Here is a 19,566-nt window from a genome sequence, read left to right on the forward strand (position 1 = left end):
GTTTCGCGGAATATGTTACATGTTACAAAATAAATGTTGATGAATAAATTTAGGCCCAACTCTAGCCCGATTCTAGCCCAATTCCAGCCCAATTCTAGCCAAATTCCAGCCCAATATCCCCAGGAAACTCTTTCAGATTTGAAGAAAACTATAAACTGTTGCTTAAAGTTCCAATTAGGGTTGAAGTGAAATTAAACTCAATTAAATTACATCCAAATTCAATTACTCGGCTGCCAGAATGCACAACTTGTCGTCGGCTTGTCCGCATTTTACTATATTTTCCGTTTGAAAGTCAAATTGGGAAAAAGATTAATTAATTTTTGTCTATTAAAAGTGTGCCATGGTCAGATTAGATCCCCGATCAAACACACGTCTCATGGAATATTTACATTGGAATGCCAGAGGAAAGGCCTTTTCGACTGAATATTTTGCATGAATGGACAAAGAAATACTCTTAATTTGATTAAATATCAAATATTCAATATAATTTAATTGAGCCCCGCCCCTGCGCCCCCTACTTGTTTGTCTTTGAGGAAGAAATGAGACAAACCAGTGTTTGGAATCGAATATCCCTTGCCCCTGGCTGGGTATCAAAAGACACCAATGGGCTATACTTAATTAATTTATTCATATTTATATCATGGTAATGTGCAATTAATTAAATATTTGCACAAATTTTCAGTGTATGTCCATTCGAGCCCCGCGGCCTTTTCTGGCTGTTAAGTTTTCAAATTTTTCATTTATTTACGTGGCCGCATCTTCCGGCTCTTGGGGCTCGCTTATTACGTTTCTTATGTACGTTTCCGGTGTGGAGTCGACTGTCGGACCGCTTGTGTGTTTGGCATATTCCATTTATTGTAATTTAATGAGTTTTATGCCCCGGGCCGGCCACAGATAGACGGAGAGTGGTGCGGCTTTTGGGGGATTTACGGGTACTTTGTATGTACAACCTACCCACAGCCACTGCCTCGCAGTTGTGGCCAAATCTTTCTGTCTCTTCTGCTATGCAAATCCCCCTACAGTCGGAATAAACTCAATCAAGTGCCACCGTTTTTGTGGTCAATCCGAAGAATGCGGCTTGAACGGGGATACTCTTCTGACTTTCTTGTAAGCATCTTAGAGAAACGATTATAGGCGGCATAGGGAAAATGTTATTCTTTCCGAATGGGATTAGAGACAGAGAGTGTAAGGCAAAAAAAAAATGGCCACTGAAGGAGAGTGGTCTAGGCGGGAAAGAGGGAAATTCAATTTCTCTGGCCATGCAAATCAATAAGTTATCCATTACCATGATAAATATTGATATGCGGGATATGTGTGGGCCATGTCCATGTGTCCATACGCGTGACTAGGTGAGTCCTGTGCATTTGTGTGCGTGTGACACTTTGTGTATTAATAACTCTAAATGTCAGCCGCCCTGCAAAATGGAACAAACTTGTTGGCCAGGCTCAAAGTCTTCGGGGCTGACAAGCGAAATGCTTGCTCCCACACACACACACACACACACACACACACACACACACACAAGGGATACCCATGACACACACACCCTCATTAAATAGAAATTTATGCGCTCGAGGCATACACTGCGTACATCGATACACACATGTATTCCAGGACAGTGGCCTGAGGAGCCTGAAGAGCCAGTAGGCTGCTGCCAAATAAAACCGAAACTTCTTCACACTTAAACTCGAACTCGAACCCGCACCCAACTCCAGGTCCAGCCCTTAAGGTGGCTTATTCAGTCCCAGCCAGACCATTCCCCTGCGAGGTGGCCAGCACTTGGGGCACAGAATTCGGGTTCCAGAAAAGCCCAGTAAAGCGGATTCAATTAAAACCGAAACACAACTGCAACAGTCCAAGTCCATAGCTGATTTCAACGAAATAGAGATAAATAATTCTCCACAAAGAATTATTCAATTCAATTTGCAGATAAACCTCTCCATCCTCCAGAGGCACGAGTCGGACCGGCCCTTGGGCACTCCTCAGCCCTCAGTTTTGGCTTTTCTCAAATAAATGAATATACAGATACATTTTGGGCCTTCAGAAATTGAAGTCCAAAACGTTTTTACATGCTGGCATGTGACTATTTCTGCTCATACCTGTTCACGCTGTGGGATGGAATTTATGGAATTAAGAATGCAATTTCCTAGCTGGCAAAAACATATACACCTTTTCTATAGTCTTCGAATAGTGGCCAGGGCTGTCAAAAATCAAATTTAGCTAGTGGCAGTGCCATTGGTTGGCCATTTAGGGTTCTTTGGGCGGATATTGATTGGTTGATTGGAGTGCCGGGCCCGCATAAGTAGGCAACGATTTCGTGCCCAACTCAGGCTCGCACTCCTTCTCCATCTGCGGCCTCCGTTTCGGTTTTAATTATGTCGATCCAAGGAAAGACCAGGACTTTGCTTCACGTCTTGGCAACTTTTCGCCCGGGACACACACAAACACACGCGCGGCGTGTGGCAAGGGGGAGCTCCAGTCAAATTAGCAAACATTTTGGCAAATATTTGGCCACAAAGTCCTCTCCAGCGCCAATTGGCCAAGCCCAGCGATCAAATGAGCCGCAGCTGTGTACACAGGTCCTCGGAATGTGTGCGAATATGTGTCTCCGTCGCTGCCTCCGTCGCTGTCTCCGTCTCTGTCTCCGTCTCTGTCACCGTGTCTGGGAGGAGAATGTCGCAGTGGCAGGGGCATTGGGAGTCTATCTCTGTTTGGCCGACTTAAGGCATTTCACTTGGAAGTTGGGCCTGTAGCTGTTGCCACAGGGAGTGGGGCGGGGCGGGGCGGGGCGGAGCGTGCCAGTGGGAATGTAAGTAGAAGTGACTGTGGCAACAACTTAGCAACGGCTTTCAGCCAACGACAAAGTTGTCTGACTGTCTTGTGTTGTGGTTTGCAATTAGACGTACTCGACAGGCTTCCAATGCCGGATGTATCCGCTAAATACCAAGCAAATACCCCTTGAATCTTCAAGAAGTATCCATAAAATATTACAGAATTACAGGCGATAAAAAATCAACAAAAAACCACCAACGCACTGCCATCAAATACAGGAAAATGGCAACATGAAACAGTAAAATTCAATGGGCAAACAGTGCCTGGAGATAGTCGCGGACTAAAACTACCGCAAAGAAAGCCAGTACTCGCATGCCGGAAAGCAGACAAACAATGGTTCGATGGATACCCAATTTGCACTTCAGATGGTCTCGCTGCCACATGCCACATGCCACATTCCACGCCACCCAGTCTGCGCCATACACCTAGCCGCTGGTCCCCTCGGCAAACGCTTAGCCCGAGTGAGGGCGAAGTGTTGGGGAAGCGTAACAAAATCTGTGGCACCAGAAGCAACATCAAGTAGCCGCCATGTGAGCCAATCCATCTACCATCTCTCTCTGTGCGTGAGTGCGTGTGTGTGTGAGTGTGTACTAGTGCGTGTTTGAGCACGTTAAGTGTATGTGCTTTGAACTTTTTTATATTTACATACAAATGCCTCGCCTTTGCCTTGCCACATACTCCTGCCACCGACACAGTGGAGGAGAGTGGAGAGTGGAGGGTATTGTGTTTGCTTTGCGTTTTGTTTTGTCTTGTTTTGCGTTGTTTGCGTTAAACCAAAAACGGTTAAAAGCAACAGACAACATGGTGGATGTAGTGGGCAATCCATAGGTAGGCAATTGAATACCCTATACCTAGCCTTTGCCTATACCTATAACCATCTCTATACCCATCCCAGCCACTCTTCGACCTCAAAACGTGCAAAGCTGCCACTGAAACAGAAACGACACCAAATCCTGGTCGACTGTGACCCCCTCTGTGCGTGGCAAAAGCTTCGCTGCTCCGTTCATACCTCTCCAGTAGAGAGTATCTAAAAGGCCAAAACGAGCTCTCTCTTTTGAGAAATGTTGATTTCATTTCGTGTTTGTATTTCTTTCTTTCCTTGGCTACTTCTGGTTTTGGCCTCTGGTGCTCTCGGCCATCAGAGGCGATCAGGGTCGGTCCGAGGGTCCGTCCAAACGAATTAACTTACGCCTGAGGCACAGTCGGGGACGGGACCAGGGATTTGCAGGGATGTAGATTTAGAGGAAGGGCCAGCAGATCGCTTGAATGCGGGCAGCCCTAAACGCTTGGCTGAAATCGAATTTAAACTTTAAAGTCGCAAAATTCCCATTTGGCATCTCAGAGACACAGACAGACAGCCAGCGAGACAGACAGACCGACAGAGAGAAAAGGAAATTCCATTTAGCTTCAGTCTCTTGTCTCATTTCTCTTGCATAGAAATTGAAAATTGATTTGAAAAATAGCTTAAACTGTGCTGTTTATAAATGAAAATGAAAAGGAGGGGGCTCCTGCTAGAGTTCACGTGAGTGGCCAAAGCAATTTACCTGTGCCTCGGCTCAGACCGGCTCCAGTTGTTGTTCTGCTCCCCGGCGCCTTCGAGCAGCCCGCGCTATTGATTTTGTTTGTGTGACCCAAATCGCACACACATGAAGCGCCCTTGTAGGCTCCACCATACACCTCCGACTGAAGCTCCAGTGCCACCCTCGCTAGTTGATGCCCCTTCTTGTGGCATGCATAATTAACGCGCCTTAAATTGTGCCTCAATTTCAGCGACAATCGAGCGGTGGCAGGTGGTACAGAGACAGAGGCAGGGACAGCCCAGGATGCCCAGAATACCAGGAAGCTAGGCGGCCTGCTGGCTGCCAAATTAGTTTACCTTTTGATTTAAATTCCAATTACGACTGGCCGCAGTTATGCTCTGCATTGATGGTATTTGCTCGGCCCTGCCCGCGGCCAGGGAGTTTGCCCGTTATACCGGAAGTGCACACAATCCCAGCAATTAAGTTGGCGAGTATTCGGTTGCCAGCGAAAGTAATTAGAGGATCCGCAATAAATAACAATGTTACTGGAAAACCAAACAAGTGCAATCATCACTCCAGCGCACAGTGAAATCAAATTCAGCAAGGCCCGCCCTCGAAATGCCCTCGAAGGCAACGGTCAATCCATGGCACCCACGAATGTATGTTTTTAATAAACTTTTTCAAGAGGAACCACATCGTTGGCCCAATCGAATCAAATCCAAACAAACTACTACGAAATTCTCGTACCTTTCCGGCTATGGTGATTTTGGGCCGCAGGATATAATGGATCGAAAAGAGGATTACTGCAACTTCTGTGCGGATTAAGAAGGCCTCACGAAATTCGGGCAAAATACTTACGACAGCCAGCAACTTTTCACTCAGCGAGTGCTAATGGAAAATGGATGCGTGAAATGCGAATACTCGTACGCATGAAGCCATCAAGCCATCAAGCCATCAAGGCAAAAGTGCGAGAACCCGTCCAATTAAGTCAAATTGGCTCGGAATAATATAATAAAGCTGCGGGTAACAGTAACACAGTGCACACACGGATAGCACACACGGACAGCATTCAGTTTCTATCATGATTTAGTGTAATTAACGCTTTTTTTTTTATTTATTTTTATGTTTGCATTCGTAGAAAAACCTTTTGCACTAGAACTACGCAAACGCAAACTCGGGATCGGGCTCGGGCTCGGGCTCGGGCGGTAGGCAGGGAGGTATATGCACCTTCTAGCCCACAAAAATCCATGAAACTGGATGGTCGGTAAAAACAAAAAAAAAACAAAAAAAAGAGAGAGCTAGCGTTAACAATAGAACTATGGCGGTAATAAAATTAACCACACACCGCATGCAGAAGTCCCGCATGCAGAAACAATAAGCAGACCTGGGGACTGACTACGCACGAGCTTGTTTATGGGAGCGGAAGGGAAATGGGAGCCCTGGCACCGAAGATGCGTGTACCCTGACCCTGTCAACCCTCGAAAACTTGCCAGTTTCGACTCGGAAAAGAGAACAGACACATGCCACATGCCACATGCCACATGCCACTTGTTGATGTTGCGGCAAGGGTATACACAAATTTGGCAAGGATGTGTGATGAAAGTTCCCAAATTACTCAAACGCATAAAAACGTAGTCCACACATGGTAAGGGTGTCTCTGTGTGTGTGTGTGTGTGTGTGACCAAACGACATATACATATGTAATATTCGTATACAGATTCAAGGCAAGGGCAAAGCCAATGAATAGAGAATATGAATAGAGAGAGAGAGAGAGAGACGGGGAGTGTAATGACATAACTTTTTCATGGCATTCTTAAGAGCGTCTTTAATTGTTAGACAAGAACCAATTCATTGCTCTTCCTGGCCCTTTTCGGACCGATTCCGCCTGGCAGCCCAGCCCTGACCCAGCCCTTACCCAGCTCTGTGCCGGAACAGCTACTGTTGCTGTTACTGTCCAACTAGTCGCTTCGAGGGCTTTGTTCGAATCCGAAAATGATTATGCAAAAATGTGAGAGGGCTGCGCATCCGAGGCGACGGCAGGGATGTCCAGCCAGATGAAGGATGAAACAGCTCAAAGGGCAGCTCTGTTCTGGCTGGGCTGTTTTCGTCGTCTCATAATTAAATACAAAATGCGTTTAATTATGAGCACCGTGTCAGAGCCCCGGGGAAATGATGGACAATAACAATAACAGACACGCACAGATACACTCTCACACTACGGCCCAACCAACACCACACACAGATACACACAGACACACCCAGGAATCGAGCGTTGATGCATCGCATTTTAATGATGCCGATCCTGGTGTTGGCGTTTTTATATCCAGAGGACACTCTGAGCCCTTCCGACCCCACGAAGTATACAAATATTTGATCAATATAAATATATAGCCATCTAGCCAGTCAGGTATATGTACCTCAGATGACTTTTTAGGAACACTATGCCAAGAGCTGCTGTACATCCTGTAATCCTCACAGATTCTAGTACGAGTACGAGTATACCTATCTGTGAGGACTCACAAGGGTATATTAAGAGTCGGCATGGCAACCGCCTCCTCTTTATTGTGGCTATTGCTGCTCTATGGTCCCTGCTTGGCTCCGCCGTGATTACTCTCCTTACTGCGAAAGGGAGCACATCTTTCCAGTGCTGCCCCTACAAGTACCAGTACCCATACTCTGGCTAGCCGTCTGCCGGGCCCTATCCTTGGCAATTTGATTTCAATTTCAACTTTGCGGCTCTTGATTATGTTCCGCAGCTTCCCCATCTAATTGTCGGCTGCTGTTGTGGCTGTTGTCTGTTTGTTTTTCTCAGTCATTTGATTAGTTCGTGGAAAGATAATGAAAATAAATAGCAAAAAGTGTCGATGATGAGATTGCTTTTGTGGTCTATCTCCATCTCTATCTCTATCTCTGGGTATTTGTCGGCTGTCTGTTGTGTTCGGGGGCCCCCCAAGCCACGGCCCCTGGGATGTCTCTGAGACTCTGGCCATCCTTAGCGACAGCAAAGTGGAATTATCAACAGCCTGGTCGTGACTGAGTATTTAAGTATTTGTTTTGATATCCTCTCGTATTTGATTAATTTTCCCATGAAAGAACGATGGCTTCAGTTTGGTTTAATTGAATATTTATGGGCATATTTTCACGGTAATTGGCTATTGTTAAATGAACAATACATAATGCACTTTTTCAAAATCCTAAATATGAACATAAAATTAAAAATACATAATGCATTTTTTATTTTATGCAAATTCGTAAATGCATTTTTTATATTATGTTAATTCTTTCACGGGTTTTCTCCTCATTTTTTCTATATTTCCATCCATAGTGGGTTAATCCCACAGTTTCTGGTTAATTGAATCACTCATTGGATCCCTCCACAAGTGGATGCATTCACAAAGGACATTTTCCCCTCTTACTACAGTTATAAATTGGTCCATTGGTGCTTGAAAATATAAAATACGTACATACATGTCTCCCAAACGGCTCCACCGAGTGCGAATGGGCTATCAACTTATTTTTGCTTTGTTCCTTCGCCTCGCATTCGAGTACGAATCAGATACTGACTGTTCCGCTCATCCGAAAGTGCTGATTGGTGTTATAAGCAGAGAATGCCACCATTATCATCCGCTCGAATGTAAGCTATAATACGGAACTATAATACCCGGTACTCTGTGTACATTATCTCCGTGTGAGAGTAAGAATATATTTTATTAAGAACATATCTACTTTATGGGCTCGACAAGGCTACCTTCTGGCTACAGGAATGTAATATTTGAGTATTGGCTAAAAATATGTAACAAAAACCCAGCTCCTTCTTTTTCTTTAGAGAAAGTTGACCAAGGTGTGATGGTTTCTGGCTTGAATTTCATTTCAGTAGTTTTTGCAACATTCCTCCTTTCATTTTGCAATTGGTTTAGCTGTCATTTCCAGTCACGATTCAGTATTTTTAGAATTTGTGTAAAGGCCAATCCTTTAGTGTACCCAAAAGTTTATCGACAGGAATTTTGTTAGGACTGTCAGCGGATACACTCTGCATGTTATAATACTATTCCTATTATTATATCATTCTTATACTCGTATGATGAATTTTGGGGAAAAGTCTTGGCTTTGGTTCAGACTTCTCTCTCTTCTCTCCAGTCCCTATTCGACTCTGTTTGTTTCCCTTTGCTTTTAGTTTTTAATTACACTACACATCATAAAACCAAACCACAACACACCAACAAACACTCGCACACAAAAGAGACACAAAAACACACACATACACATTCAGAATTTTGTGTGCCTACCCCCCAAAAAACGAAAATAAAAAAACACGACTGTAAGAGAAAATTAAGGCAGAGAAAGAAATGATGGCGCCACTTGGGCGCCATTGTTGTCGCGCTAAATTGCGGCCCCCGCTCCACAAACCCTTCTGCCAACCCGTCTTCATCTCGTCCTGCTGCTCGTCGTCCTCGTGTGTGTGTGTGTGTGTGTGTGCCTCCTCTTCCCAGGGAGGGTCTTGGGCTTGACTTTCATGACTCTGTTTCTCCAAATTATTCGTATTCCCACCCCCACACCCCACAGCAGCGCAGCATCTTGTACTTCCTGTGCCAGCATGTCGTATGCGTAACTTTTTAATCTATATTTAAATGTCACCAGAACTCAAAGTGAGTTCCCTTAGATCATCATCATCATCAACATCGTGCTCTTCAAAACGCTGCATTGCGGCCAAGTGTGTTCAGCTGAAGGACGAATCGTGGTGAATAAGACCAGTGTAGGGACATCGCTGATCTCCAGTGGCTGGGATGCGCGGGCGGCAATCTGATTGCAGAGCCCCATCGCCGACGGTGAACGTGTACAGAGTCTCCTAGGCGTGCCGTTTATCCCATTAGCCCAATATATGATTGCATGCGTTTAGATGGCTCTGCCTGTATGCGGTATAAGCTGGGCTTTCTGGGCTTTCTGGGCTTTCACATTGTTTAGTGTATTATGGCACGGTTTGCTCCAGAAGATCAAAGGAACTGACTTTAATTGACTTTACATTCGAGGAATTGTCCATTAAGGTAATCCATATGCGACGTGCGCCCACTACCAGTCTTTTAGAGCGTGTGCGGAACATATCAATCGGTGTACAAAAACAATGGCCTATGCTATTGGCTGGAGGATGGATGAATTTGAGCCCCGTCCTGTGACCACAGTTTTCAGCCTGCATTCATATCTCCAAGAGGCAGCCGGATGATGGCCTGGAGAGAGAGAAGCGAGTCCTGGAGGAGGGGTCTGCATTGCATGTTCATTCTGCTCACTTGAAGCGCTCTTGAGCAGGCTGTTGCATATTTCATGGCGCCTCAAATGCGGCACTTAAGCCGACAACATCTCGAGCAGATGAAACATGAAGAGCGACTGGCTGGAAGACGGATGGTGGCGGGAGGGGAGGGGACAGTGGCAGAGACAAATACCCATTGCGGAAACGTAGTGCAGGGTTTTGCTTGGCTGCCTTCAAGTGGCCGCCGCACTCACGGTGCCGTGGAAATTCTCAAATTGATTCAAGCGCACTGGAATCGCGTTTTCTTGAGTTTGAGTCCAATCCCATCTCTGTCTCTCCTAAAGAGAAATGACGTGCAACATTTTTCTTATTGAATTAGTCTCCAGTGCTCACAAGTACAGTTTGAGGCAAGACACTAATCCGGAATTCGCGATGGAGCGGAAGAGGGGGCAACATCGGAAAACGAACGGCAATGCCACTGAACAATGGACTGTACTGCAGACTGTACATAATTGGAATATGATGCTTTGATTGAAAGGGAGTAATGTACGGAATAGAATGGACCCAGGGAAGCGTTAAATTGATACCCAAGTGAAGGATGATCTGCAAAGGGGTAGCAAAACAGGTAGTGGAGCTGACCTGCGAGACCTGTGCTGGAATGGAAGCTGCCACTGCAACTGCAACTGCAGCTTCATGATAATCTGTGCTGAAAGGAGAGCTGGGCCATAATTCCTGCTGTGGGGCCATGGAAATGCCATTTTGTGATGCCACTTCAGAGGCCAATCAACAACAGCCCACACACACAGTACGGCAAAGCCCCCTCTTCTTCACCCCTTCACCCCTTCACCACTTCGCCTATTTCTCTATTGGGAAATTCATTGGGAGACTCGGGAAATCAATTAAGTTTTAAATGCTTTCTTAAGTAGCCAGAATTCTGCCTCCAGAAATCTGCCTCGAAATCAATTCGATTGCTTAGGAAAATCCAGTTTCTGGCCAAACCTTTGACCTTTCCCCTCAAAGAAAAGTTAGAATATAGAAATTTCAGCCATCTGTTGATAAACGAAAACTGCGGGAAACACACACAAAACAACGGGCAAACAAAACGGCAGGAAAAACGAGATCTAGAAGGAAGAACTAGAGGGAAGGCGAAAGCGAAAACGAAGGGAAACTTTTAAGTACGCTATTAATGTTTAATTCGAGTTATTTAAGTTGGGCACTTAATTTAGCAGAGATGCCACTGGCATGCCCTCGTCGCTGTCTCTGTCTCTGTCTCTGGACTGGCACTCTCGATATTGTTTCCTTCGTAGGGATTGCCATAGAGATTGCCAGAGGTTGACCACACCTTCCCGCCCATTAACCGTCGCCCGTCGCCCGTCGCCCGTCGCCCATCGCCCATCGCCCATCGCCCTGTGTGCGTGACCTTTGGCCATTAAATGTTAATCCCGGACAGTACGAGACCCAAGCAAAGGTTCAGAAATGTCAGAGATGTGAAAATTGAACAAAAAATTGAGTTCGAGGGGACCTTGGAGTGCGGGAGCGCCGCCCCTGTGCGAGGCAGCATCCGTTTAGCCAATGAAATTGTCTCATAATCCGGTAATTAATTTCTGCGGCATTGCCATGACTCGGTGGCGCGGCTGCCGATGGGAACGGTCCAAGGCAGACCCTGTCTCAAGTGGCAGGATAGCAAATTAATCAACTTTCAGCGCCACATTGATCACTGAACAGCCAGCAAAAGGGGCCACGTCCCTTCCGTCCAAGCTCGTACGAGTGTCTAAAAATCCTGCAGCTGACAACTAAGGAATGAACAGAGAGAATGGTCCCCCATCTGTCTCTCCTTCTGAGGCTGGAACTGATGGAACCAGTTCCACATTCGAAGCAAAAGAAAGGGAATGAGATTCATGGGAAAATCAAACAGGAGCCCCGTCTCCTGGCCACGAGGCCAAGGATCCTATCCTGCAACTGATGTCTTTCTGTGTGTGCCCCTTCTGAGATGCTGGCGACGATGTTTAAGGAATCAAAAGGTATGTGCGGTCCATGTATATGAGTGTACATATGTGAGTCGCCTGCCAACTGCACTTGCATCTCCCTGGAAGACAACTTACATAAAACTTACGTGCCAGTAAGACAAACAATCGTAAACACGGGCAGATTTATTGAAATGGAAAATGTTGCTGGCACGCTGCACTGTGTACACACCAGCTGTGACCTCTGAGATGCAATGACGAGGCGGGTGGGGGAGGCGGCAGGTGGGTAGCGAGTTTGGTCGAAGCAACTGTCAGGTGAAGGCAACAGTCAACAGGCAACGAGAACAACTGCCACTGCCACTGCCACTGCCACTGACCACTGACCACTGAGCATTGAGAGGGCGGACCCGGTTGCATCTACATCATCCACATCCACATCCACGCACACAAACACACGCTGAACACACAAAGGCCACGCGCAGCGTCAACAACAAGTGGATGTAACTGAACGGAAGCGGAAACGGAAATCGTCAAAGCACTCAGAACAACATCGGCAAAAACAAGCACCAGCGGATGCAGCACTCTTCCGGCAACTTCAAACTTCAAATGCCCTTCTCATTTTAATTACTCATAATTTTAGATGCGATATAATAATATATTTACTGTGCACTCTCCTCTTATAGAGTGCCAGACGGTTCTTGTTTCCTTTCTTTTCGTTGCCATCATAGCGGGCGAAGCTACCTTGACCCACAGCCCCACCATTTCCGGTAGCTAGGATCATATTATTATCAAGTCATTCTGGCACTTGATTATCCCAAAAACTATATCGCCTTGGCCATACTTTATACCTGATGTTGATCAAATTTGTCCTATGGCTTTATGTTCCTATGGCTTTCCAATTTGTGGAAAATGGATCCACAAGCCACACGCTCTCCACATAGAGGGTTGGGCCCAGGGCCAGTGGCAATGGTAGAAGCATCTGGGAAAAAATATTAATTTTCCGTCGAGGTCATAAATGAAAGGAAAACAACAGTTGAGTGCAAAACAGCAGCTGCTGGTGACGCTGGGGGATCAGTGGCGGAAAATTCTTGGGTGCGGACGACAGGAAGGAAAACATTTGTTGCGCTTTTCTCTGTGGCTCGCTGGCTCGCTGGCTCCTTGGGGTCCCCCATTTTTGTGGCGGGGACCTCGAGGCGCGTGTGCTTTTGAAATGCCAATCGTCAGACTTTGAACTGCGTTCACAGTCCTCGCTCGCCACATGCCGCTATCCGCTATCCTCTTGCCGCTTGCCACTGGCCACTGCCTCGTGTCCACCTCTCTGCCTGCTTCACTCACGCATCTGGCGGCATAGACACGCTTCACGCAGTCCACTCCACTCCACTCCACGCTGGCCTAATCGATAGCAATCAATAAATGTTGTGTGACAACGAAAAAAGAAATAACTTTTGCGCACTTCAAAGGGGGAACTTTACCTCGAAAATACAGAGGAAATCCCCAGAGCAGATGTGACGGAGCAGGTCCATCTCGAAGTCGATCAAACAGTCATTCAATCCACTCGCCATTTATGCCCTACCCGCCCCCCATCATCTCAATCACCCGCAAATCACATTAAAAGTGAATCCAAATCACTCCGGCTCCGGCGGCGAAAATAGTTGCGTTGCCCCAAAAGAAGGCAGCCCCTGCCGTCTGGACAAATCATATCTGCTTGGGGGGCTGCCACCTGTCCACAACAACTGGGCCCTATCACAGCAATCAATGTGAAATGGAGAGCCAATTGCGAGCGTCTCGACTGGCTGATACCCACTTCTCTCAGCCCCTGACTAAAAAGGGATACTAGTCCGTGGAACTACAATCCATATCTCTATTGGAACTTCGGCATACATATATCCCTAGAGTCGTTAGCGACTACCGGGTATCGAAAGCGAAACCGACAAGCGTGAAACGAAAAAGAGAAAACTCAGCGACAAAAATTTCAATGGCGATTTATTACCGTTACCATATCTACGTGTGTGTGCGTCTGCGTTGTGCGTGTGCGTGTGCGGGTGTGGGTGCGAGTGAAGCGGCAAAAATCGATGATGAGACGACCAAAATAAAGGCCTAAAACAGAATGGCCCAACAAGTATGTGATAGATAGATGGATGACTGGATGACTGGATGGACGAACGGACGAACGGACGAACGGATAGACGGTCTCGTGTGTATGTATTGTCTTGCATCGGGCGAAACCCCTTGCTTTATGAAGGATTCGCCCCTTACTTTTTGTGTTTTTTTGGTTTCCTGGAAGAACAACTGAAAATTAGGCAAACGAATCGAAATTGAATTCCAAATCCCCTCGGACTGTCTAATGATGATGTCCCTGTTGACAGTGCCATCCTGTTGGATAGGAGCATCCATCTCCGGTTACCAGCTGATCCCCAAGCGGAGGCGGATAGCAAAAACGAGGCCCTCGCCGACGACACAGCACTATGGGAAATTTTGACACTTTTTGTGGCCAAAAAAAGCTTTAAAATAATAGGTTTTAAGCCGATAAACAATATATACAAGAAATTGTAACAGAGCGCGCCACTGTTTAGTGAACAGCTGACAAAAACAGCTGTTTTCCAGTGCTAAAGCAGCGGTAAATTAAGCAATTCAATTGTATTTTGTACAATAGATTCAAATCAGAGAGGTATTAAACATGTATCTGTGACATTGAACTGTAGAAATGGGCCTTATATGCGGTGCAATTGTTAATCGTTAAACGAGTCACATTTCGTGACGAAAATTAGTATTTGAAGAAGCCCAAAAAAGTGGGTTCACCCCAAAACAATTTCCTTTTGCAAATATACACTCTCATGAAATAGAAAACTAAACCAAAAGATTTCGTTTCACCTGGAAATGATTAATTATTGCCACAGAAAGTGGTGAAATTTCCCATAGTGCACTGACAGCATAAGATGGACAAAATGGCAACGTTTCCACTGGGCGTGGCAGCCAACAATGACTGTCATGAAAGGCACACCCACACCCACACCCACACCCTCTGTACACATCTACGGATTTCCAGAGGCCCACACAGGGGCACACGCAGGGGGCATGTCTGCATGTAATTATTTGCTTAAATCGCACAAATGTATGCAAAAAATTTAGCTTAGCCTGAAAACGGTTGGCATGCTGAGAATTTGGCTTAGACAAGCGCCTGGCTGGTTAACGGAGAAGGGGAGAGGTCCTCAAGAAGGGCGTTTTAAAAGAAGAAAGCGTTCGAAAGGCAGTGTGAGATGGGCGGTTCTCTAGGGAGCTCACTAGCGATACAAGCTGGTGATAGGTCCTAACGAATATCGCCTATAAAATCGAAAGGAATATCACCAATATCTCACTTAATAAAATCGATTTTTCTGTCGATTTTGGGTCCGAGGATTATAGATCGAAGAATAACTCAATCTTTCTAGGAAATTCCATATTTTCATTTGTATTATTTTGATGTTTACCATCCCTAGCGGAAAAGAAGAATGCCTTCCTGTGTTCAGGACTTAAACTCCATGACAGAAACGGTGATTTAATTTTCATTTTCATTTGGGGTTTTTCTACCCGACACTTTCTGTGGCTCACCTTGGCCTTAGCGCGGCTTTTTGTCGCCTTTCGCCAATGTCCCTAAGCCACAGCTAACCGCATGCACGAGTATGGGTGTGTAGGTGTATAGATGTATTGGTGTATGTATATGTGTACGTGCGAGTATACACACGGGTTGGTGGCGTGTGTCCTGTGCGGTACGCTGTGTGGCATGCGTGCGACTCCGTTTGGCAATTTCGTCACGTTTCTGGGTTTTACTTCAAATACCATTTCGGCCAATTGCTCCTTCCGCCTCCCTGAGCTGCCGCCATCTGCCCTGTGCCCTGTGTCCTGTGTCTTGTGTCCTGGGCCCTCTGCCATGTGCCGTTGTGTGTGGCTTCCATTGGAAAAACTGGTTCTCCTCTCAAAGGTACAGCTACAGCTCCAACTACAGCTTCAGTTAATTTTATTGAAACTGGTTTGGGGTTCCGTTCTCCAATGCTTACCTCTGACCATGCGTTTGGATTGTGGTTGTGCTTGTGCGGCACGACCACGTTGTCAAGGACACATTGGCATTGGCCTAGCCAGGCTTTGGGTTTTGCATTGCACTGAATCCACTGAATGCCAATGTGCCCGGAGTCTACTGGTCGCCACGGGCTGTGGGCTGCGGGCTCCAAGCTGCGGGCTCCGAGCTCCAAGCTCCGAGCTCCGAGTTCCGAGCTGGCTGGAATTATCGACAGTAAATCACTGAACCGCAGTTGCCGTCCGAGAAGACAGGCGCAACTACACACTACAGTCGGGCACTGCGACTATGGGGCCGCCCACCTACTTGGATAGAGAGGAGAGTTCTGCCCAGATTTCTGCGACTGTACAGATGGATAGATAGTCCCTTCTGCCTGTCACAAACATACCCTCGAAGCCCAGCTGCCCTGCTATGCTCTGCCTTGAACAGGTATACGCGTACACGGAGTCCAAGCCAAGCCAAAGCCCGAGCCTTACAGTTGATTAGAAATCGCATTCGCAATGGCATTAGCTACCCGTTTGGTCAATTGAATCGGATTCGATTGCGTGAACAGTCGATTGCCAACAGATGTCGACTTCGACTTCGGTCTTGAACTCCACGTCGTATGCGTATGTATACCTCTCCATTTCTCAGGATTTCTGATTTTAATGGAGTGTAGAACGTCGAGAGTTTGCGCCCTTTTAATGCGGGTTCTACTGTCATAAAGAACAAGTACGAACATTACATAAAATCAAACAAAACAAAACAAAATCTCTGCAAAAAGGCAACTTTATAATTCGCATCAAACACCCAAACACCCACACGCAAGCATCCGACAGATACGAGTGCTGAGATACAGACACAGAGATACTGAGATACTAAATACAAGAAGCAACGATGGCAACGCGACAAACTTTGCCAAAATATGAGATTTGCATAGCTAAGAAGCCAGAGGAGGCAGCTAGGGGCTAAGGGCAGCCAAGGGCAGGGCCAGCAGAGGAGGCAGCCAGAGAATAGGGGACTCCACTTGTGGCTGGTCTCGTCCTTTCGGGGGTGTGTGTATCTTTTGGGCTGCTGTGTGGATGCCTCTTTCGGGGGGCGACGACATCAAATCGAGCCATTGAACGAACGGGTTGGGATGTTGACGGCAACGGAAGTCGACTTCATACAAATTTGATCACTGATTCGATGGATTCAACTTGAGTATTCACTGTATGTCACAGCACACAGCCACTCTTCTTATCTGTTTGTGCCTTGATTCATTTTTAAACAGCCTGGTACTAACATCCTTCTGTGTGCCTTGCAGGGGAAGTTCTGAATTCAGTCTCAACTAGTAAGTTTCATCCATATTTTCCTATTTACTGATGAGTTCCCAATCCTCCATCCCTCCAATTGGTTAATTCTCCTCCAGGCCTTCGGATAACTTGGGAGTTTACACCAAAATGAATCAAAATATGCAAAATAGCTTATAGCTAATAATTTCCCTTAACAATTTGGCACAAGGCCCGGGAACAGGTAATGAGAATGGAGCGGAGTATGGGGTATGGGGTATGGGGTATGGGGTATGGGGTATGGGTACTCATCTGGCAGCCAGCTCACGTGCCGTATTCGAGCTTGGTTCATTGTCCATTCTGGCAGCAAAGGCGAAGGAAACAAAAAAAACAAGTAAACGAAGGGACACCCAATACAGCCCAAACCAATCCAAGCCGTACTGAGCCGATGCCGAAGCCGGAGCCCAGTTAATGATATTATTAAGGCTGAGGCAAGAGCATATCCTTGGATTTTTGCAACAACAGAAATCTCCACAATAGGAAAAGGAAAGTAAAGGAACGGGACGTCATGGGAGTGGGATGTTAATTATGCTGTCAAATCTCTTAGAAAGTCAGGATATGCTCGTGAATACCTTCCCCGTCCCCGTCCCCGTCCCCGTCCCCGTCCTCTATGCCATTCATATCCAAATCCCTGACGCTGGCCCAGGCCCTATCCCATCTCCTGGCTGTTATTCCTTGAAAAATTGATGCTCGTAAAGTCAACAAGGGCTAGACACTGACACCAGCCCCGGTTACCAAGCGATACCCAAAGCAGCTGCTCCCTGTCTCCCATTCCTGTCGACACCCTGCCAACGGTCCCTGGTTACTGGCTACTGACTGGCTAACCCTTTGGGACAACTTGTCATTGTTCAACCATTTGTTAGCACAATTCATGGGGCAGCTGCAATCTTGAAGCAGCAGCTGGTGCGTATATCACCGCATGCATCACTGACAAACTTCACTGAAAGGAAGACTTCAGTACGAATCCGTGTCCGTGTCCGTGTCCGAGTCCGAGTCCGTCTTCTACTGCTACTCCTATGTACATCTGCTTTGCAATTTGTGACGTGCCACTTGAGGTCGCAAGCCTTTTCTGTTCACCAATTAGGCATTTAATCAAAGCCAAACAATCCCACCACAAAATGTCAATTGCAGGATTCAATCTGGAGCTGAGGCTGACTCCGAGGCGTTGCTGATGATTGAGTGGAGACCTTGAATCTCTGCAGAGGTCAAGATCATAGCCACAAATGCTATGCTATGCAAAGTGCACAAGTTTCAAGCCGGAAAGTTTGCTTAAAGTTCGACTTAAAGTGCCCCAAGATGAATATCTTAGTCGAAAACGGGGCTCAGCCCTGTTTCAGCAGTGAATTAAGGCCAGAAATACGAGAAAAAACTTGAGAGGAAACTCCGGTTCAGGAACAGCATTCAAAAGAATAGATTCAAGGTAGCTACAAGGATTGCGATGCCTTCTTGAAATACCTCAATGCTTGAACAACTTTCAGAGTTGAGAGCTACTTGTTGGAGTGTAAGCCAGAGGTCATAGGTCGACAAGTGCAATGGACAAAGACAAAGATCCCATTAGGGATCCATTAAAGATTAAATCGCTTTACAACTCCTACTCCGAAGATGCACAGATTTACCCCTAGCATCATTACCAACAGCATCATTAGATGGCCGTACTATCTGGCCTTAACCCACAGCTAAGCCAATTATTTAAGCCAGAATGAAAGGAGTGCGACTGAGGAGGTCGGTTGGCTGGTGTTGGTTGACTAATTGGGTCATAATTAGCTACAAACTGGGGAAGCGTTTCGCTGTCAACAATGTTGCCGGATACTCGTAAGATGCGGCTTCAAAAGGTAGGCAACCCGACTTATCGCGAATTTTCCTGAGTGTCTGAGCCAGTATGCAAGAGTTTATGAGTGTCGTGTCGGAGCCTGTTTGAGTAAGTTTCCTTCTCTGTGTGTGTGTGTGTGTGTGTGTGTGTGTATGTGTGTGCGTGTCGATGCCGCAAAGCCTTTCGTCTGAATCTGCACTGCCTCATCTTCTGCTTAATTGCTGGGGAGCATAATTAACTGGGCTTAGATGCCAGTGCCAAGTGCCAAGTGCCTGCTGTCAGTGCCTGTTGCCGTTGGTATAATATTCGCTAATCTCATCTATATATAGAAGCCTCCTCCACCGACACCGCCAAGAAGGAGGCCCACTTCAGCAGCACAATATGTTCGCGGCAGAGACACTTCAGTTTCCAAAGGTTTTATTCATGTAAAGTTCAGGTAAAGAGTGGCTGGGAGTTTCGATTCAAATCTGAAGAATCTGAATGGGATTCATAACCCAAGTTCCTCCGTTCAGAGATTTGATCTGCTGTCCAATGTATCTATGAATATAATCTTAAGATTTTGTCCCAATTTCAAAATAATTGATGGTTAAATTAAATCTTAAATGTCGCACAGTAAATCATTGAATGGAAAACACAAAATTGATACCTTATGAAATCCCACGCACATCATTGTTCAGATAGTTGGGCAGTTCGCGCAGATATTGAGGATTATAATTATTATTGATTACAGATAGATTATAAAAAAAAAGATATATATTCATATATATATGTATGGCTATAGATATATACATAGGTATAGTTATGTACCATGTATTATTTAATTTAAGTTAATTTTGC

Source organism: Drosophila persimilis, unplaced genomic scaffold (genome assembly GCF_003286085.1).
Source record: "Drosophila persimilis strain 14011-0111.01,24,50 unplaced genomic scaffold, DperRS2 tig00000735-arrow-arrow-pilon, whole genome shotgun sequence".
NCBI lineage: Eukaryota > Metazoa > Arthropoda > Insecta > Diptera > Drosophilidae > Drosophila > Drosophila persimilis.